Source organism: Protopterus annectens, chromosome 13.part0, assembly GCF_019279795.1.
Source record: "Protopterus annectens isolate FY-2018-M chromosome 13.part0, PAN1.0, whole genome shotgun sequence".
In the NCBI taxonomy this organism is placed as follows: Eukaryota; Metazoa; Chordata; order Ceratodontiformes; family Protopteridae; genus Protopterus; species Protopterus annectens.
In genome coordinates this window covers 1,133,016,958-1,133,040,155 of record NC_056747.1, presented here as the reverse complement: position 1 = coordinate 1,133,040,155, position 23,198 = coordinate 1,133,016,958, and the positions used below count along the sequence as shown (strand labels likewise).

At 37.5% G+C, this 23,198-nt stretch overlaps 1 protein-coding gene across 1 annotated transcript in view; it reads left to right on the top strand.

Annotated features, from left to right (window-relative positions):
• The window catches only part of LOC122788151 (glial fibrillary acidic protein), a 179,605-nt gene that overhangs the window by 40,381 nt on the left and 116,026 nt on the right, over positions 1–23,198 (top strand). The gene's annotated exons all lie outside the window — the stretch shown is intronic.

The following is a 23,198-nucleotide window of genomic DNA, read 5'->3' as shown; positions in this document are numbered from 1 at the left end:
AACTGAGGCAAGTAAGGCCTGCAGTTCTCTAGATGCTGTTCTGGGTTCTTTTGTGACCTCTTGGATGAGTCTGTGTACTTTTGGGGTAATTTTTGGAGGCCGACCAGTCCTGGGAAGGTTCACCACTGTTCCATGCTTTCTCCATTTGTGGATAATGGCTCTCACTGTGGTTCGCTGGAGTCCCAAAGCTTTAGAAATGGCTTTGTAACCTTTTCCAGACTGATAGATGTCAATTACTTTGTTTCTTTAGATCGTGGCATGATGTCTTCCTTTTTGGAATCTTTTGGCCTACTTTACTTTGTCTGACAGGTTCTGTTTAAGTGATCTCTTGATTCAACAGGTCTGGCAGTAACTGGGCCTGGGTGTGGCTAGTGAAATTGAACTCAGCTTTCCCACAAATGTGATTAACCACAGTTACTTCATGACTTAACAGGGGTGGCATTTACTTTTTCACATAGAACCATGTAGGTTTGGATATTTTTTTTCCTTAATAAATAAAATCATCAATTAAAAACTGCATTTTGTGTTTACTTGGGTTATATTTTGATGATCTGAAACATTTAAGTATGACAAACATGCAAACAAATAAGAAATCAGGAAGGGGGCAAATACTTTTTCATTGCACTGTATGTATAAGGGTATAAGGACAGAATGGAAAGTAAAGACATTTCTAGAATGAATTAAGGAGGTTTGAAAAATAAATAGCTATTACTGAACTGGAGGAAGTATGTTAAGAATTCAGTATCATACCCAGATGTTACAGAGTATGGAGTGTGCAAGAAATTAATGGACTGCCAAAGAGTGTATTTTTTAACGTCAAAAGCTAAATTCCCAGGGCAATCGGAAGGAGACAAAAGGAGCTATTCCTTCAGTAAAATCCACCAGGAAATGTATTGAAACAAGAATACATATAAACGCTTAACTACAATCGCCGTATTTTCATCTTTCCACACAAGACTTCATCAGATGCTACAATACACCACAATTACATTCACTTTTATATAGTTCATTAAATAATTCCCTCTCCAATAGTAGCATTGCATTAATTAACCTATTACCAATACCTAAACTGTCTGGTAACATTTTAAAAAACGTCAACCTCCACATAAAAACTGTACAATAAATGCAATCTTTCACAACTTCTCCTTTAAACAGTGGGTTTTCATATGTAAAATCATCATTTGTTAATTAAAAATCATTGGTTTAGGTGCTAGACCTAAATCTACCCAATCTCAATTATTAAAACATTATAAATAAAGTTCTTAGATTTAGGTGTAGCACCTATTAATAATAATGGTTACCCGCGGTAGTGGTGCTGCGGTAGCGTTGTCGCCTCACAGCAAGATGTTGTCGCATTTGATTCCCAGATAGAGCGTCTTCTGTGTAGAGGCATGCGTGAATGGGCGTGCCTTAGTTGAATGTTGTGCGTCAGGGCTGGTAACTCTGCACGTAAAAATCCACTACCTAACATTAGCAGACCGGAGTTCCGCTGTGGCAACCCCTAACCGGGATAAGCCGAAAGACACAACAACCTATATTTAATAATGGTTAAAACTGGTAAGGAAATTTATAATAGTAATGTGTTTAGCCACTAGCTGGAGTTACATGACTTATATGAACATAAGGTCTAGCCATGTATTTATATTTTAATGTGTGTATTTAAATAAATCAATGATTTTTAATAAACAAATGATGGTTTTACGTATGAAAGTCCATTGTTTAAAGGGAAGTTGTGAAAGATTGCACTTATTGTACAGTTTTTATGTGGAGGTTGACGTTTTTAAAATGTTACCAGACAGTTTAGGTATTGGCAATAGGTTAATTAATGCAATGCTAATATTGCAGAGAGAATTATTTAAAGAACTATATAAACGTAAATGTAATTGTGGTGTACTGAAGCATCTGATGAAGTCTTGTGTGGAAAGACGAAAATACAGTGATTGTAGTTAAGCGTTTATGTGTATTCTTGATTCAATAAATTTCCTGGTGGATTTTACTGAAGGAATAGCTCCTTTTGTCTCCTTCTAATTGCCTTGGGCATTTAGCTTTCGATTTTGGTGTTTTTTGTGCTGGGCATTTCTCCTTAATAAGGATATTTTGTAACTGTACTGAATGAATGGTTGAAAGGAGGGTTTATTTATAAAGATTTATGTAATGGGATTTTCACATTTATATGGAAGAAAGATAAAAAGAATGAAATAAAGAACTGGAGACCCATCAAGCTAAATAACATAGATTACAAATTTTTTATGGGAATAATACAGAGGAGAATGGAAGGAAGGCTGAGGGATATTATGGAAGAACATTTGTATGGTATAAAATGTAAGGGATGTCAAAAATTTTTATTGGCTATGAGAGAAATTGTGGATGATATAAGTAAAACAGAGGATGTGAAACTTATGGTAGATGATATTAGCAAGGCATTTAATACTGCAGGACATGATGCCTTGTGAGATGTTATGGAAAAATATGGACTAGGTAATATATTAGGAAAGTGCATATATCTGCATATCAAAATAATAGACTAAATGTGTTAGTGAATGGATGACTGAGCAGAGAAATATGCATGAAGTGTGGTATAAGACCAGGATGTCCCATGGGTGGAATATTTTTTGCATCAGTGATTAATGTGATAGTGAGTGAAGTAGCTTATAAAATAAAAGATGCTAGATATGTGATGCAAAAGAAGGTGGTGATATTGGTAGTTTTGATACACACAGATGATATACCTGTCAATCCTAAGAACAAAATATGGTTGAGAGAAGATTTGTCTGAAAGTATGTTTAAAGGAAACGGGAATGACCTTGACTAAAGATAAAATTAAGGGTTCAGGTGATGTGGTGAAAACGGAGTGTGTGTATTTTTCAATAACTGAAGTATTGTTACTAGGAAAACATTTCAGGAAAAACTGCAAAATTGTTATGATGCAATATTAGTCATGTAATTATTGTAAATGTGTTCTGCAGGGTACCAGTTGGACAGTGCAAATTACAGATATGAGATCAAATTACAAGGTAGATTTACTTTTACATCAAAAGTTGTTGTTTATATTGCTTCTTGTACTAAATGTCAAGCATTTTATGTAGGAAGAACTACAAGAGAATTCAATGCTAGGATTTGTGAACATCTGCATGCTGTTGAAAAATTGCATATAAGCAATGCTTTGGTGAAACATGTAGCATAAATACCACTTCAATAATTTTATTGGTGGTAGATTTCTATTTTGTGTTATAGATCAAGTAAAAAAAATTGTCCCTGATTTTGGGCGTTTGTCCCCCATTATTTTTGGCTTTGTCTAGATTTCTTCTGTTAAGAGATTGAGAGGTAGCCTTCAACAGACTATCATTTAGGTTGAACAAATCTGTGAAAACATGTCCTTTCACAAATAGTATTTATTTTAGGCACAAAGTGTTCATTAAACTTACGTACCACTGAGTCATATTAAACATTCTAGCCCTCAGAAAATGAAAACACACTGTAAATGGCTTCCATTTCTTTGAATTTGTCCATAGCATAAAGTGTTCACCTGGATCTTTTTACTGTTTCAGTTTGAAATAGTGCAACTCTCTGTCTCCATGATGGTCAGACAAATGGCTTTGCACAGCTGAATGTTGCAGGTGGGTTAAACTTGGCAATTTTCACTAAAATTTTAGTTATTTTGTACTAAAAAGCTTCAATGTGGCAAAAAGTCTTATTTGGAAGGTTATATATATATATATATATATATATATATATATATATATATATATATATTTTCTGTAAAAATGAGTTATTCTGACATCTGTGGCATCTGTTTAGCTCTCTGGCATGGTTTCCTGGTCTGAATGGCATGGTCATCTTTCTGACTCCATGTCATTATACACACCCACAACTCATGCTCTTCCAGTAACAGCACTGGACAAGATATTCACAGTTATATGCATATCTAATAACTCACAAACAGCCAAGGCCTCTGCCTTACATATGGTGATTTTTATCCCAGATGTTTCACATTCATCAGATAACTAATCTGGTATATGTGGGAGATCACAATCACATGAGGCTTAGAGCCAGCATACACCCACAACGCAATGAACATGAAGTAGCATGAAGTAGCATGAAAACACATTACATGAAAAGCACATGTTACACATTATGTATAGCCTGAACAGAATGTCAGTTTGCACACGTCTGCAGCAAGACAAGCCACTGACATGCACACCATATCAGAGTGCAAACTCTGCAAGTATATTTAACACATGCTTTGAAATGTAGCAACATGTTTGGCAGCTGCTGAACTATTTTATATGTAGATAGATAAATAGATCTGTGTGTGTGTGTGTGTGTGTGTGTGTGTGTGTGTGTGTGTGTGTGTGTGTGTAAAAATCTGCGATTGTACAAGCATGTGTGCCAAGTTGCAACCCATAGTCCCAGTATAATGTCCCATTGCCCAAGGTCCCAAAGCTCAGTTTACTTATCTCAGAATAAAACAATCCATCCACCTACTACCTGGCATCTTGAAAAACTTCTGCTTTGAAAGTTCAGTTCAAACTCATTTTCTGGAAACTTTTTCATTTCACCTGGAGCTGTGTCCCCTGCCACATTACTAGTTATATAATCAACGTAAAGCTTGCTACACTTCAGGATAGATGGCAGTGATGTCCAGCAGTGTGTATTTTAAAATGTATTGGTCTTAATGTGAAGTCCCTTGAGGCGTATGTTATGGTGGGATGAAGGAGGCAGCTGACTGGAAGCAGGATGTCAGGGGGCATGATTTTCATTGCTATTTATCCAACTGGATGCCAGAAACACAACTGCTGAAGTGTTTTAGTCTACCTGATGTATGCACACATACAAATGAATACTCGGTGACTCTAGGAACTGTATTTCTTGTCAGCAATACTATGATGCTCAACTCAACTGTTTTATATGCATGGTTTAGTGCACTACCAGCATTCAGAAATGAATGCCGGTAATGCATTTTTGGTCAGACCTAAAGCACTCAGCACTCCCTGTTAGCTGTAGCAAGTGGAGTGTTGTTACAGTTAAATTTGCAACAAGCAGCTTGCAGCAGTTGAAAAAAGAGAAAAGATGAACGTGAGAGAGAAGCGCCATATCTTGAAATGTCACTAGGTGCCAGAAAGGCTGCCTACACCTCTGCACATGCAAAAAGTTTTAAATTAACATTTTGTAAATCTCTCTGTAAAAAACAATTAAGAACTACCACACTTTCAAGATGCTAATCTCAAGACCATGAATCTAAAGTCCATGATCTTGAGGCAATACACTTCTCATACACACACACACGCATGCACACACCTGATGCATACAAAAGTACCATGTAGATCCAGACATCATCATCATCAACCTCCCTTTTCACATTTTCTACATGTCAAAGTGGGGAGTCAATTGTTGTCATCTCTCTTTATTCACCTTCACTCTCCTACCTTCTTTGACAGTCATGCCTGACTGTTGCAGGTATTTTCTCACACAATCCATCCACCTCTTTGATGAACACCCTAGTTTCCTCTTGCCTTCTTGCTGTCTGTCCAAACTTGTCTTCACCAGACTGTATTCTGCTTTTCTGCTCATGTGCCCAAACCACCATAATCTGTTCTTGTTGACCTTCTCTGCAACTAAAGCTACGTTGGCTTCTGCTCTGATGTCTTCATTTCTTCATCCATCCCACAATGTGCATCTTACCACCTATCTCAGGCTCCTCATCACCATCACCTTTAGCTTCCTCAACTGCTTTGCCTTCACTGCCCGTGTTTATGTAATATAAAGCAGTGTTGGTAGCACCACTGTTTTGTATATCTTACTTTTCAGCTTTTTTGGCATTCTTTGGTCATGGTTTAGGCATTTTGTGTCAGTTGGCTGCAGTCTCTCTGATCCTTACTTCGACCTTCCCATTCAGACTTCCCTTCTCTTCAACTACCCTTCCAGATATTTGAAGTTCATAACTCATTCCACTATTTTCCCATCTATGCCAATTCTCAGCTCCTTCTGATTTCCCCCATTTGCTGCCATTACAATTACTTTATCTGTACTCAGTTTAATCCCATGTGCCTTCAGTTTTGCATTCCATTCCCCTGTCCTTTGCTGACGTTTGTCCTCGGTATCTGCCTGTAATGACATCATCTGCATAGAGCAACCTTGTTTTTCTGTCCCCTCCAATCTGTTTGCTGATGTAGTCCATCACCAGTATGAACAGCGCACCTACTCCCACTGGCAACCCCTGTGTGAGATCAAACATTGTTCATACTTGAGTCATTGGGTCTTTGTACGTAGCCTGCACTAATTCTATAAATGTTTTTGGGAACTTCAAACCACTGCAGGCTACCAAAATCAGCTTTTTTTGGGACATTGTCATATGCTTTCTCCATGTTTAGGACTACCCAGTTGGACTGTTTCCTTATGTCTAGCTTCTTCTCAACTGTATGTCTCATTGCAAACATTGGATCAGTTGTGCTGCATCCTGATCTGAATCTAATTTGCTCATCTCCCATCTTACGTTCTACTATCAATCACCTTCTCCAGAACCTACATGCAGTGTGACAGAAGTTTGATACCTCTGTACTATCTGCAGTTGTGAATGTTCCTTTGTTCTTGTACACTACAACTAGTACTTTATTCTCCAGTCATCTGGGATATGCCTTTTCCTCCATACTGCTATGAGTACCCTCAGGAGCTATTTCTCCCCGTCTCGTCCAACACCTTGGTCATAGCTGCTGTGACCTCATCTGATCCAGCTGTTTTCCCTGACTTTATTTTCCTTAGTGCTGTTCTTACTTTTTCCTAGGGTGGGCTTCTCTTCTTCTTTGATCACAGGCTATGTCTGAGGCAGAACAGCTTCTGAGGGGTTTTCTTCATTCAGAAGCTGCTGAAGGTGCTCCTTCCATATCTTTTAATTTCCTGTGGGCTGGTGAGCAGGTTATTGCTGGCATCCCTTACAAAGGGTGTCTGACTATTTTCTTTATCGCCTTGTGTTTGCCGTGCAACATGATAGAGCTTCTTTGTGTCACCTAACAAGTCACTTTCCAGAAGCTGGTAGAGTGCCTCTGATGCCTTGCTCTTTGTTATTGCAACTCTTCTCTTAGTGCAGGCCATGTACAAGGAGCCAAAGATTCTAGTATGAACAATATTTGGTTTCACAGAGAGGTTCCCTGTGGGAGTGGGTGTGCACCAGCTTTAAGCTCTTAGCCTACTGCTGTTCATACTGGTGATGGACTACATTTCCAAACAGGCTGGAGGGAATAGATCAACAGAATCTGAGCAAGACCTTCAGCAAAGGATGGTGAATGGAATGCAAAACTAACGGCACACGGGATGAAAATAAGTCAGTTGTCATGGCAGCAAATTGGAGAAATCAGAAGAAGCTGAGAACTGAGATAGAAGGTAAGATAGTGGAACAGGTAAATAGCTTCAAGTATCTGGGAGGGTGCTTGAGGAGAAGGGAAGTCTGAATGAGAATGTCAATGTTAGAATCAGAGGGGCTGCAGCCAGGGGTGTAGCTAGGATTTTCAAATTTGTACTCACAGCTCTCAAATTGCTACCCCCCTCCCCAGCCAAGCTACGGACATTCTCATAATTCACGGTTCGCTCTTTTAGTATTGATGAAGAGGCATTTGCTGTAATGCCTCTTCAGTAATATAATATAGATTCACTCAAACTCTGTTCCTTGAATTGAAAATGAACCTGAAAGTCAGTTCTTTGAAAAATGCAGCATGGTAGTTGAGGTAGAGGATTCATGCTTTTGTTTTCTGTAACTAAGGTACAGGTTTTGAGCTTGAGTAAATTACTAACCACCTGCTACCCCTAACTAGGGTGTTTCATTCACACACACACCCCCACCTACCTCTTAGTGCAAGAAATATGGACAAAACCTAAAATAAACAGGGACTTATATTAAATAATGCTCTTGTGAACTTAGAAAGTTGCTAGAATAACAGGATTTGTGCTAGTTTGAGAAAGTTGCTAGAATAACAGGATTTGTGCTAGTATGAATTTTTCTAAAGGACATGAAATCTGAAACTCAAATGTCTGTCATTATTTAGCAACTTCAGCCTTCAATGATTTTCTAGAAAATCACAAAATTTATGAGGAACAGACAAAAAATATGGGGCAAAAATCTGGACATTCTGCAAAATTTGGACAGTTGAGAGGTATGCTACCTACCTACCAACCACACACACACACACACACACACACACACACACACACACACACACACACACACACACACACACTCACACACAGACACACACACCTCTCAACCTCTTAGAGCAACAAACCCATAAATAAAACTGAGGCAAAGACCCAAAAATAGACATTTTTTTAAATATTGCTCTTATAAATTTAGAAAGATAATACAATAGTAGTAGGTCTTGCATTAGTACGAATTTTCTGAAAGTTATGAAATCTGAAACTCAAATGTCTGCCATTATTTTCTAACTTCAGTCTTTAATGATTTGCCACTAATTTGCCAGAAAACCGCAATTTTATGAAAAACGTACCAAGAATGTGATGCAAAAATATAAAATTGCCAGACAATACAGCTGGGAACCTGTCAAAGAAGGGAAACCATTTTAATATGAGCACTGTTAACTTGAGCAGCTGACAAAATTAGAGAATCCATATGCATTTCTGAAATAAAAGTAATGTATATCTCTGATCATTACAGTTATTTATAATTGTAAACCCTCCACGTTTTCTTCCAAAATTGCTATTTTGCGGAGGGATTATTAGGGGGAGAGCAACATTTTGAGCCAAAATTGGGGACAGTTGAGAGGTTTGATTATTCCTAATTCTATAAGGCGATTTATTTGCACGTACCTCTCAACCTCTTAATGCAGGAAATCTGGGCAAGGCCAAATATTTTGGGGGAACATACAAACAGTACTAAAAATTGATCCTGTATAAACTTAAGACAGTTGATAGAATAACAGGTCTTGCTTTAGCATGCATTTTTCTGAAGGTTATGATGTCTGAAACTTAATGTCTGTCATTATTTAGTGACTTCATTCCTAAATGATTTGCCAGAAAAGTTTTATTTTGCATTTTACAGCACGAACACCAATAAATATCTGCTAAACAAAGCAATGCAGTCTCACAACGAAACTAGACTTAGCATTAAAACTTCTCTGCCCTTGAAACTCACATTCATTGAAACAACATTGAAACCCACATTCAAAGAAAATACATTTTGCCAATGGCAGATAAAGATCAACATTGTGCTGTTTTCAAATCATAGGCCCCTTGCATATGGAACATACACGTGCTCTTTGATACACCTTCCTGATAGTATTAAATTATATTCCTTCTACAATACAGTATAGTTGTTAGAGAGCATTTTAAAGTTATTTAACATTTTTCCAGTAAACAATGAAACAAAATGCATGCACCAATAATGAAATGACAAAACCGCCCAATTCAGAACATTTCCATCATAAAAGTCTACTCAAACTTCTACAGTCCACCAGTATCAGTAAATATGCACAATCTCTGAACTAGTAAAAGCCATCTACACAATTCCACATTAAAGAAATCTGTAACTAATGAAGAGGTTGCTGCTAGCAAACAACTTTATATTTCATCGTTTCATCTACAAATAAAGTGCCTGTTACCCTTGAGGAATAAATTGCCTATGTTGCATTAAAAAAAAGTGATACGCTAGTAATATTACAAAAGGGAATGGATGGCAAACTGATAACTGGTTCATAGTTACTACTAGATATCTTCGCCAAAAAGGACTACAGCATCCACCCCCCTTTACAACACAGTACAGTATCAGCAATGCAACTACCTACTGTAGGAGAAGAACCCACAGCCTTCTGCATCAAAAGTAAATACACTACCTGTTGTGCTATTAACAATATAAGCAGATTTAGCATAAGCAGCACTAAACTTTAGTTCCCCTGCAGCTCTCAGCTCCTTGTAAAATGTACTCGACACTCAGCTATATCTGAACTTCGCAGCACAATAAATCTGGAAAAAAACAACATTTATTGGGGGGGGGCAAAAGCCCAAAAACTAGGGACACATTTTAAACATTGCTTGTATAATTTTGGAAAGTTGCTAGAATAAAATGCAGTGTTACCACCATGCATGTCTTAAACCCAGAACCATATGCACTACAGTCAGTGCAACATGCCACTATGCTAAATCAGCAGTTTGAAAAACAGGAAGACTGAAACTTAATGGCTATTAGATAGCTCTCAACCTCTTAGCACAAAAAACCTGGACAAACAAAGCCAATAATGAGGGCATACAAATTCGGTTCTCATTTCACACCTTAGCACAAAAAACCTGGACAAACAAAAACAATAATGGGGGAATACAACTTCAGTTCTCACTTCTCACCACAGCTGGGGAATACAACTTCAGTTCTCACCATAGCTCACAACTGTTTTCTGAACAAAGTTCAGAAATGGTGGTGGTTAGGGACTTTAGGCTCTTCTTACCCTGAAGCAAAGGTACAGGGTTTGAGCCTAAACACCTGTTGTATTATGTGGGGGGGGGGCATTTACACACACACACACACACACACAATTTAAGTATTTTTCTGGTGGTGAGAAAACTACTTTTATACTTTATGTAGGGGGTTTGCCCTGCACCTCCAAACTTAACATTTTTAATTCTTCAGTCACTACACCGTGAATGAATTGTGATTTTGTTCACACTGAGCCCATTTCATCAAATGACACCATTCACAAATGGTACATTATTTGAATGGTGTCCAGTGCCTCAACCCTTTGTTAAGGAATCCCTTATTAGCTTTCTCATTTTGCACTGCCTGATCACTGTGTGATGCCTCTAGTGAATAACAAAGATCAGACAGCAGAATCTATAGTTGCATGGCTACAATGTTCAGTAGTGTAACCCTTTCTCAGTGTCCATATGCCACCCTAATATACTTCTGGAATGGCCTAGAAAGTTTATTCTTGGATAGTTTGAAGTAGAAAGAAGCACACAGGTGATTTTCCATTAAGCTTTTGACACTTATTAAAAGCTGTGAAAACTTGAATCTATTTTCTGTCCCTGACTTGCTGCATGTTCTTATCCCATCACTGTTATAGTGTTACATTTGTGTCAAAAGCATAGGTCTTTTCACCTCTAGATGATAGTTGATTTTGTTGTTTTTATATTTATTTCTGTGGTGGCAGAATGCTTTGTTAGGTATTTTTATGAGCTTCAACCATTGATCAACGAATATGTAGTGCACAAAGTGTGACAATTTTGCTCCAAAACTGGAAAAAAGATAAACTTGTTAATGACATCCCTAGTATGACATCCAATCTTAACAAGCCTTAGATACTTAACAAAAGTTTGTTAAGGATACCTAAGCACTTAGGTCACATGCTAGGGACTAAGAGTGGGCATTTCCAGCTGCCAAACAACAGTAGCAAAAGGTAAAATGGCTTTTATGCAGTAAGTATGTTAGAATGAAGTGTTAAACTTTTAATGTTGTTAGCTCTAAAGAGGGAAACTCTGCTTCTGCTTGCTATCTGTCTGACAGTTCTAAGTGCTTTACCTGCTTTCAAAGGCTTTGAAAGTAGTTTAAACAAAAGAATTATTACTGGATCTCTGTACATAATTAGCTCTATGTGTTCTCCATGTGGATGACAATATTTATCGCTTGAGGTTTTGTCTCTTGGTGAATTTCTTGACATCCACATTTTGAGCTCACGATAATCTGGGTATGATTGGACACCTGATTATAATCGTCTGTAAGTCATGATAGACCCCACATCCCCACATCAGTCACAGACACCAATAATGAGGCTGGTTGTTCCTCATCAAATGGATGAAGCAAAGGCAAAACTGTAAGAGGTGACAATGTTATGGGCTTTAAAAAGGAGAGTAAACTTTGAGATTTAACAAAATTAGATACTCCAAATCTATGACTATAAGTTCTAGACAATCAAAAACACCCTACTTAAGTATAACTTTCAATCAGATTTTGTAGTCATATTTTGTTATAGTTCATCACAGAGAGTGTGGGTGTTCACCCCCTCCCTTGACACTGAGAGAGATGACACATTTCCAAGTGAAAGAGTATTTAGTAATCAAAAGATTCAAAGAAGAGGATTTAGTGAATTCTTTTTCATGAATGACTCCTGCAAATGCCTTCTAACTAACACATCTTGCATGCCCAGATAATACATCTCACTTTCTTAGTGAGGGAAAAACGTTTGGTAATATTCTACTCCTGAATATTCTAAAAATGTATCTATGTGTCAAATATAATACATCTACATATTAAAAAAAACTTGCTGAGACCTTAGACTAATTTTTTTGCCATGAAAAGCCTGGATGCATAACTTTTGAAAATAGTTTTGAAAGCTGGCTAACCACATCACAAGCTTCTTTCTCTCACTCACTCTCTGTCTCACACACACACACACACACACACACACACACACACACACACACACACACACACACACACACACACACACACCTCCATAATTTCCCGATCCATTTCACACACACACACACACACACACACACACACACACACACACACACACACACACACACACACACACACACACACACACACTCTCCTTACCTGATAATCTGTTCACCTGATTGCTCCATACTTTCCCGCTCGCACTCCTATCCATTCACGATTGCTCCATTCAAGCTAATTTCCCACTCGCAGCCAGCCGGACATGACGTCAGCTCCCGTTCACCTTCACCACAACACCCAGCAAGCATCCTTAAAGGAGCCAACGCTGTTTTTTTTTTTTTTTTTAGTTAAAAATGCTACCCCCTCTTCTACAGAAGTTGTACTGAAATCAGTACAGTGTGCATGCCTCCCGACGTCCCTGGCTGCAGCCAACTGGCACAGAGTGTCAGGGGTAGTATATGACAGAAGAATGCGAAAGAAGCTGAAAAGTAAGGTGTACAAAACAGTTATGTGACCAGTACTACTGTATGGTACAGAAACCTGAGCAGTAAAGGCAGAGCAGATGAGGAAGCTAGAGGTGATGGAAATGAACTGTCTGAGAAGGGTGGTAGGATACACACTGTGGGCAGATGAAGAAAAGAGGACATCAAAGCAGAAGCCAAAATAGCTCTAGTTACAGAGAAGGTCAAAGAGAACAGATTACAATGGTGCAATCACATGTGCAGAAAAGCAGAAGACAATCTGGTGAAGATGATTTGGGACAGGCAGGAAGAAGGCAAGAGGAAATTAGGGCATCAAGCAAAGAGGTGGATGGATTGTGTGTGAGAAGACCTGCAACAGTCAGTCATGAGTGTCAAAAGAAGTCAGGAGAGTGGCACTGAATCAAGAGAGATGATGACAGCTGACATGCAGAAAATGGGAAAAATATGGATTGATGATGATTGTTATGCTTTTCAAGGGAAATAAATGTTAACATTCAAGCATCGATTCATAATCAAAACTCATTACTAAGTTATACGAGCATAAACACACTGATTACTTACAGTGTAAACTTTTTTCTCCATCCTACTTTCCCCAGCCTACCCCCTTTTCCCCTCTCCCAGTCTGTATATCTGGTCTTACAGAAATGAAAGAAAAACATGAAGTGAATGAAGATGCTGTGATTTACAACAATCCTTTCACTTTCTTAAGTGCAAAGCATTATTACATGCATTTCCTATTAACCCAGAAATGTAGAGATGCATGCTGTAAACACGATGGTGGCTTCTGTCCATTTTGATGAGGGAACTTCCAGTTCAGTCCTTTACTGTTTAATTTTTCTTCTTAGAGGTCTCTACCCCTTTATTCCCTAAAACCAAACATCCAGATTTCTAACCCCATTACAACCTCTACTCACCTGGGATACTGAACAGCTCCCTTCTGGATGATTCCAAGTGTAACATTTTGCTGGTCTGTCCTTAATTTCTTAAGGAGTCAAGCTTTGCAAGTACCTATGAGAAAGACCAAAGAGTGGAGCTACACTGTGAAGTACAATTGGGCAGTGCCTGGAATTAATGGGAGATGGTTAAGGGTTTTAACCTTGGAGGTGTAGTATGCATTGATGCACAGATGATATCATGCATGCTTAAGCAGGTTACATCCTAAGTGTTTGTCACATCTTCAGATTAATGTTGTTGCTATAACTAGGCTTTCGGTCTCCACCAGGAGCTGTGCTAATTATGCTGCTTCTTGCACCTTCTCACAGTACAGGAAAACAGGGCCATTGACTGCATTATTGTACTTTACCCCCCCCCCCATGCTATGCCAGCCATTGTTCACGGCTCATTCCTCAAGCTGGAGCATGGGTGGCAAAGGGGGATAACATCCCTCTGTTCCAGGGAGACAGCCATTTCTTGATTATTTATTCCTTAATTACCCTTATTAGGTGGTCTGGGTTATGCCCCAACAAACCATGTAGAACTTTCTCTTCCATGACCTCCTATAGCAAATGAGACTTTTTTGTCTTTCGTTTATCAGCTGTCTAAGATACGTTTGACCTTCTAAAACTGCAGATATTTAGGACATTCTTAACATACATGAGCATGAGTGTCAATGACTGCATGATTTCTTCTCAAATTTAGCCCAATTTTGTTATCAAGCTGATGTTTACTCTAATTATTGAGAAGAGCAAACCTCATCTTAACTTTAATAAACTCACTGTAGTATTGCAATATTATGCCTTTGTCACTTGTGACAAACATGCAGTCATATTGTTTACTGGGAGTTTCTTACCTAGTTTTGCCTGCCATCTGAGCTTAATGCTACTTCTGAGATTTGTATTAACTCCATAATAATTAGTATATATTCATTGCCCTGCACCACTGCCCCTATGACCAATATAGCCATTAAATCCAGAACATCAACCTAGACAAAAAAAATCATTCTATCTTAATCACCAAAAGAGCCCTCACTCCAACCCCCAAAAATTCGGGTCTACTATTAACAAGCTTTTACAGCCAGGTAACCCATCTCCCCCTAAACCCTCCCCTAACTTCACCTCTCTTGAGACTGCCACTCTGTTGAACACCTTTTTCATCAACTCCATACAGAATTTAATCAATCCTAACTCTAACTATATCCCTGACATCACAACCCACCCGCCCTAACCACACCTTTCTCCATCAAACAAATCCCCACTTCCTATATTCAATCTCTGCTATCTAAACCTAAACCCTGGTCCCCATCGGCTGACAACTTACCTCGCTTCTATCTCAAGTTAGCATCATCCTCCATTGCCTATCCAGTCTCCATACTTATCAATCAGTCCATACAGGAACCTATCATCCCCACCATCTGGAAAAAATGATATGTTCTACCACTACATAAAGGAGGCAACTCCACTGACCCCTCTAATCAATTTCAGACCTATTGCTATTCTATTCCCCCTATCTAAAAGTCTCAAAAAGTGTATACACAAGCAGCTAGTTACATTTCTCACTCAAGAGAACCTCTTCAACCCCACTCAACACGTTTTTAGACTCCATCATAGCACTACCACTGCACTTTTATCCTTTACTCATTCTATCACCAATTCTCTGGACAATAACAAGCTAGTCTGTTGCCTATTCCAAGACCTCTCTAAAGTCACTGACACTGTATTCCACAACCTCCTTCTCTCCAAACTAACTCACCTTAACCTCTGCAACTGTATTCCCAGCTGGTTCTCTAGTTACTTATCTGACTGTCTACAATCTGTCAAATGGCTCTCTGATACCTCCCCTTTCCTCTCTGTTCACACCGGGGTTCACCAAGGCTCCCTCCTGGGGCCCCTCCTATTTAATATCTTTACCAACAACCTTTCTCAGTCCTGCCCCCACTCCACTCTCATACAGTATGCTGACGACTCTACTCTCATCTCTACATCTGATAATCTACCTCACCTACTAACCATCAGTCAGGAATCTCTGCACTCAGTTGAAAAATGGCTCTCTACCAATCAACTGCTCCTCAACCCTAACAAAACTAAATGCCTTATTTTCCTTCCTAAACCTCTACAACACCTCAAACCCACATTTTCTGTCTTCTCTCTCAACAACAATTCTATCAAAGAAGAATCCCACTCTAAACTCCTTGGGGTGTACATAGATGATGAACTCAAATTCGACATCCACATCAACAACTGTGTTAAAAAGACACACCAAAAACTTGGCATTCTGTATAGGAGCAAAAAATTCTTAACTCCTGAATCTAAATTGTCCATAGCTCAAGCTTACCTTCTTCCCACCATACTATATGCCTCACCTATCTTTTCCCACCTCCAAAAGAATCTTTCCAACAAACTTGAACTAATTTATAATAAAATGCCAGATTTACAAGTAAGTTCCCCTAAAGGTCTCACCACTGTCTTTCCTTAAAAAAACTACACTGGCTGGAATTTCAGCATCAACTCCTCCTCCCACAGCTCCACTTGGCCCACTCACTCATTCACCAACCTCTTGCCTGCCCATCCCTGGCAAACCTTATCTCCCCCTATATTCTTAATCATTACCTACCTCTGACCAACTCTTGCTACATACCTCAAAACCCAACAAATCCATTAGCAAAATACTATACAGTCACTCAGTCTCCTCTGGCTGGGATAATCTCCCTCTTCACTTATGCTGTTAGTAACCCAACCAGTTTCAAAACAGCATTAAAGGAATTCCTACTAAACTTCTGGATCTCCTCCTGTAATGACCCACCCTGAATGTCTCCACCTCCATCTTCTCCCTCATCTCCCTTTCTTCCCCTTTCACCCCCCAACTTAATTCCCTCCCTCTCTTCCCCTTTCATCCTCTCAACTTAATTCCCTTTCCTTTAGTCTGTCTACCATCTCCTCCTTCTATGAACTTAACCTATTTACTGCCCCCAGTAATTTTCTCTCCTGTTCTCCTTTCACTCCTGCACCTCCTGTCCCCCACCCCATCCTTCAGCTTTACAATGACAGAATTTCTTAAGATGGCCTCCTAGCTCATTCACTTCTCCTAATGAAATACCTACACAAGTGTGTATGTTGTTCTTTTGCTGTTACTATATTGTATAATAACAAATTTGTGAACTATGATTTATTCCTGGTATCTCTATTTGCATGCTACAAATATTATTTGATGTACTATTTGATTTTTACTTTGCATAATGACAAATCTGTCATTTTCTACATGTCTAGCTTTATTTTTTTCACTGTATAGCTAATTTTATGTAACCTGGAACTTTTCTCCTCGGGTCGCTGCAAAAAAAGGGCTCCTGGCCCAGCCAGACTAATCCAGTTAACAAATGTTAAATACATCTTTTATTTGATTTGTACTCTAAAGTTTCTAACCAAAGCTGTACTCTTTTAGAAAAAAGGTTATTTCTACATCAACAAACACAGGTCATATGTCCCTGACATAGACAACTGGTTATAAGGGATCTATGTCAAATTTTCAAATGAACAAATTGTCGAAACTCTTATGTTTGAGAGCATATGGTCAATCATTTGGTTTGTCAAACCATTCTAACTGAGATTTCAGTACAGCAGGGATCAGGGAATTTACCCTGTTCCCCACTGCAATCTTGGAGCTGGAATAAATAATTAGTAGGGGCATGCCTCCCTGCAAAAACATTGTTTATGTTGTTAGCAGCTGTTGTGTGGATTTAACTCAGTTTTTCGATTAACTGCATTATCAACCATGGTCCCAACCACATGGGTTTCGACAATGTGGTTTTTCGATAAACTGACATAGATCTGTTATAACATGACATAAATCTAGCCTCATTAACTTATTAATGTTTTATTATCCCTATGTCCATTCTCCACAGTTAACATTATCTAAAAATACACCTTGCCATTCTCATTTATTGTATACTGCCAGTATCCCTGTTCTCCTGAATTTATAATTTATGACTACGTCTTTACCAATTTGTGGGCAAATTTACATAAATACACATGGGAGATCGTAGGTTTACCCCGGGTATCACTTCTGTGTCACTGTTAGACAGAGGCACAGTATACTAACCTCGAAAAAGGGCATAGCAAAATTCATTTAAAATGGGTGGCGAAAGCCAAACACACTCTGGCTAGGCTTATAAATGCCCTAGGGCAGATAGCCTAGTATGAACCTATGAACCTATGTTCAACAATGTGACAACTATGTGCAACAGTTTGACAATGCAGTATTTATGTCAGCTAAGCATTTATGTGTATCCCTGTTACTTTGTTTACAGTTCCTTTCTTATTGATCTTTGTTATTTGGTTTCCTGACCTGTGGCTGAAGTCAGTCCTCTGAAGATCAGTCTCCTACTCTGAATCATTTATTTTATTTATTTATTTGAATTTGTTGACCAGGAAAATCCGACTGGTGGAAAATCCCATTTCCAGAAGAAGCCCAAGGAGAAAAGCTCCACATAAACCTTACATGATATATTTACATTGTTATTTAACAAAGACTGAAAGTAAAATAAATGTGCTCACAGTTTCACAGGTACAGGTAAAGCAGATTTATATACAGTTTCAGAGATAATCGTTAATCGAGTGCAATTACAATTAATCTTCAATGTAAAATTACATACAAATTACACTTACATATGTTTTATCAGCTATATTACAAATTGTTCAGATAGGTAGCAGTTCATATATATAAGCCGTATGTTGGACAACAGGCTTGTGGGTTCAGACATGAATGGAAAACAGATGGGAAAGAAGGAGGACCACACTAGACACACTGGCAGAAAATATTTTTTGAGGAGTACAGCTTAGGATGCCATGTGATTATAATAAGGCAGTAAAGGAGAGATGGAGCATTGAGGAAGGTGAGGGGTCTAGAAAAGAAAGATGATTCTAGGAAAAAGAGAAAGCTGGGTGATGGAGTGTAGGGGGGGGTTGTTATGAAATGTTGTGTAAGTGTTAGGTATGGACTGAGTAATGGAAGAAAGGTGAGAACAGTGCTTAAGGAGGGGGAATAGAGGGGTATGGTGTAAAAGGTGACAGAAGGATGGAGGGAGGGATTTCTAAAATTAATTTTTTAGATGAGAGAGTTTGAGATTTAGTAAATTACTTGTAGATTTGTGAATGGGAAATTAGTTGGAACCTAGGTGAGTGTTGAACAGCACTGCCAGGTATTGTTCAGATGATCTTTGAGTTGTGTTTTGAAGATAGTTTATGCATTGTTTTATTATTTTGACTGGCTGAAGTATTGTGTTCCAGATTTTAGACATGTAATTTGAGTACAGGGACTCACCAGTAGTATTATGGGAACTGGTCACTTGAGAGCTGGATTTATTAGATGTCCTTATGTCCCTGCCACTGGAGTGGAATTGAAGCACATTTTGGAGTACAGGGTCTTTTAGTGAAATGTAGATACGTTTGTGGGCAGTGATTAGTTGGAAAGAAGTTAAATTATAAGGTAATTCTAGCCGGTGTAGTTCTCTTAGTGCAATATTGTAGTGTATTCTGCATTGGGTATTTGTAGAAAATATGGCTATATTATAATAATAATATGCTTTTAGTTTTATTTTTTCTGTTTTATTCAAGTTAGTAAAAAATTGGTAGAGCATATAAAAGAGTTGACAACAGATAAATTCTTGTCATGGATTGTCGGGTATAGTTTGTCAGATATGGTTTTATTTTACATAGGAATCCTAGTTTCGTGTGTGTTTTTATAACATGGGATATGTGTTGGTAAAACTTAAGTTTTTTGCAAATTAGTACACCTAACAGCTTTGTTTGGGATACTGTTTGTATTTTGGTGTTGTTGGTTGAATAGATGTGGAAGAAGTATATTAGTTCTGTATATTTTTGGGATGTAAAAAGCATTCATTTAGTTTTATTATCATTTAGTAGAAGGTTATAGTCAGTTAGCCATGATTCAATTGCAGTAAATGAGAGTTAGGTTTTTCTTGTAGTTCTGCAAGGGTTTTTGCAGAGCAGAAGAAAGTGGAATTATCTGCATATTGCATGGTGTTTGTTGAAAGGTTTGTTGCTGTGTATACTTTGATTGCAAATATCTTAATATAAAAAAACATAAGTTGAAAGGATGAATCTTATACTACCTCTGTTGTATATTACATTTATTTTGAATAATAAATAATCGGAAAACCTTCCTTTCACCTAAAAATTAGTACAGCAGTGTTCATCATTTTACTACAGACTCCACTTCAGTTTACCTTGCTTATTAAATTATAAGTATTTTCATTGTTAACTAAATAGATCCACATGTTACAAGTGGTGTGACCTAGGAGCACTGTTTTGATAAATGGTTTGTACAGGCTCACTGGATATGCAAATGAAGACAGAGAGAATCAAACCCTGGATTAGAGGTTAAACTCATTTGTAGTTTGTAGCCTTAATTCTTTTTGTTATACTGACAGTTGCATGAATTATTACATCTATGGCAGTAATTAACAAAGGATAATGAACCATAGCAAAGCAGAGTCACAAACAAACTGCAAAAGTCCAAAAAGAAAAAACAACCCTGCAGGGCTAAAATAACTTTATTAAGCAACAAAGCTTTTGGATTAAAAATCCTTAATCAGTGTAGTATAAGTGAGCAAGTAAAGCACTTCATTAAATACAGTGTTACTAAAGTCACAAGACACAGCCCAACCAATTACAACTCATCATCACTTATTCAATTAACAATATAAAAGCACAGCTAAAAATATAAAGGAATAAGAAATATACAAACCATTTTAATATAATGCAACTCTAAAATAATTCATTTCAAACATAACTGTTTATATTTAAGTATTGGTTTAATACTGACTATTTTATTTATTCCAGGTGTACAATATCTGCCTGCATATGTACTATCCACTCCTATTCCTTCAACTTTAAATTATTTATATCACCACCCCTCAGATTCTTAAAAAGTATCTAATTTACTCTAAAAACAAAACCATGGGGAATACCATTTTCAGCTAAATGCTTCACTAGGGCATTGGTCAAAATGTTCCTTTGCATTTCAGATTTATGTTCAACAATTCTTTGAGCTTTCTAGATGATTTTCCTGCATAGAAATTCATACAGCTCTTGCAGGTTCCTAAGTAAATAATGAAAGGTGTATTGCATGCCGTAGTACATTTTAATATGTAGGTCTTTCCAGATATAGGATGTATAAAGATGTTGTCACTACATATAACATTACAACAAGAGCAGTTAAAACACAGAAATGTTACAGTCTTGTTATAAGGTTTCAATCATGTACTAAAAGACATGTCTTTATAACATAAACAACTTCAAATTTAAACAGTTCCTATAAACAAAAGAGGATTCATCCTCTATAAAACATAAGTTCTGGCAAGGCTTTTAGGATGCTCCAGCTATTCATAATTACTTCCTTTACAGCATCAGTACATCTACTATAAGTTGTTAAATAACACAATATCCCATTATGTTCGTTATTGTGACTGCTCACCGGATATAGTATTACTAGAAAAATTGTGCTTGGCTTTATCCTCTCTTTCATTTATAACATCCTCTCTAATACTATTTAAGATCTGTTGATTATAAACCCTTTCTTTAAACTTGGCTGTCATTTCACCCATTTAATCGATGCATCTTGCAGTGACAGTGTTTAATCCACTTGCATGCAAATGCTGCCTTCTTACAATTCCTTTGAAGGTATGCTTAGCATACATACTTGCCCTATGCAGATATCTATTCACATATACAGCCTTCTTATAAATACTGGTATTGATTTCAAAACCATCATATTCTAATTTAACATCTAGGAAATTAATTGCGACTCTAGATGAATTCATTTTAAATTCCAGAAATTCAGTTGTCTGCTTTAAAAATTCTACAAACTCAATAAGTTCATCTTGCTGGCCTTGCTATATAAAAACACATTGTCCACAAAGTGCTTGTAAAAAGTAACCTTAGATTTAAATCTTTCCAGTCCATTATATACAGATGTTTCCTCCCATTTACTAAGCATGAGGTTAGCACCTGGTAAAGTTGTTCATCAAAAATAAAGACATGATCCTCGAGAACTAATTCAAGCAATTAACACAATGTCTCAATTTCTCTCCCCTTATATTGACTGTGTTCACATAACAATTCCCTAATTCCATTGATCCCATAATGATTAGGAATTACGGTGAATAGAGATAGCAACATTGTATTTAATGAAGTGCTTTACTTATTCGCTTATACTACATTGATGAAGTATTTTTAATCTGAAAGCTTTGTTGTTTAATAAAGTTATTTTAGCGCTGCAGAGTTCTGTTTTTTGGACTTAATACATCTATACTGGTATCAAAACTTAAGTAATGTTGTTTGACTTTTCCCATGTTTACTCAGTGGTTGAAGATAGCATAATTACCATTCTCAAATTAATAGAATACTTTTTGTCACATGAGGTATAATTAAAAATGAGGTCATTAGAGAACTGCAACTGAAACCAGTAATACATACACTGAACTTCTCCAAAAAACATGAGTACAACATCTAAGTGATAACACAAATCAGTGCTTTCTGTATTATGAGATAACATGTGTAGATATAACAGGAGTGCATTTAAAATATAGAATGTGCATCTGTCAGAACAGAATGTTAATTTTAAGTTTACAATGACCTACCCAGTTAGCATGGAGATTTGCTGTAGTAGAAATGGCAGTCTGATGCAGATTACATGAGCAGAACAACATGGTGCACCAAATCTACTCTTGGATTTAAATATGGATATTAAAGGCTTATGAAATGAACCTAGGTGGTGATATTTGGTTGGTGCCCATTTAGGAGCTCAGGCTCACCAGGACAGTTCAAAGGCAGGCTCATGCAGTATCGTACTTTTAAGTTAGTCTCCCAATATGAGGGACACTGTGCCCACTCCCCAGTAGTGTGTAGTATGACTTACTCTCTCAATTTCCTCACTATACTCACTACTAACTAATAGTAGTTTTGAACACAGCTCTAACTGGAGGTGTGCTTTCTCTTTTTTTATTCATCATTTAATCCTTGAGGTCATTTTTTATTAATGACATTTTCACTTGCATATTAATGTATATTTACTGATGAGTTTGTACTTGTTTTGTGATCTATGTACTATCCCTATGGCTATTTGCCTGTAATTGTATGCTATATTTTAATTGTACACTATTCCTGCTGTTGTATTCACTGTCTGCCTTTGACTCAATTTAATTAGGCCACTTAAATCAGTTCATTTACCTGATTAATAAAAGTTAAATGAATGAGCTCAGTTAACACATTACCAAAATACTTATGTAATGAGAACTGGTCAAAGTTTTCAGTGTTAGCTACAGATGAAGAGATTATGACTGTGTAAGTGTAATATTGACATATATGTAC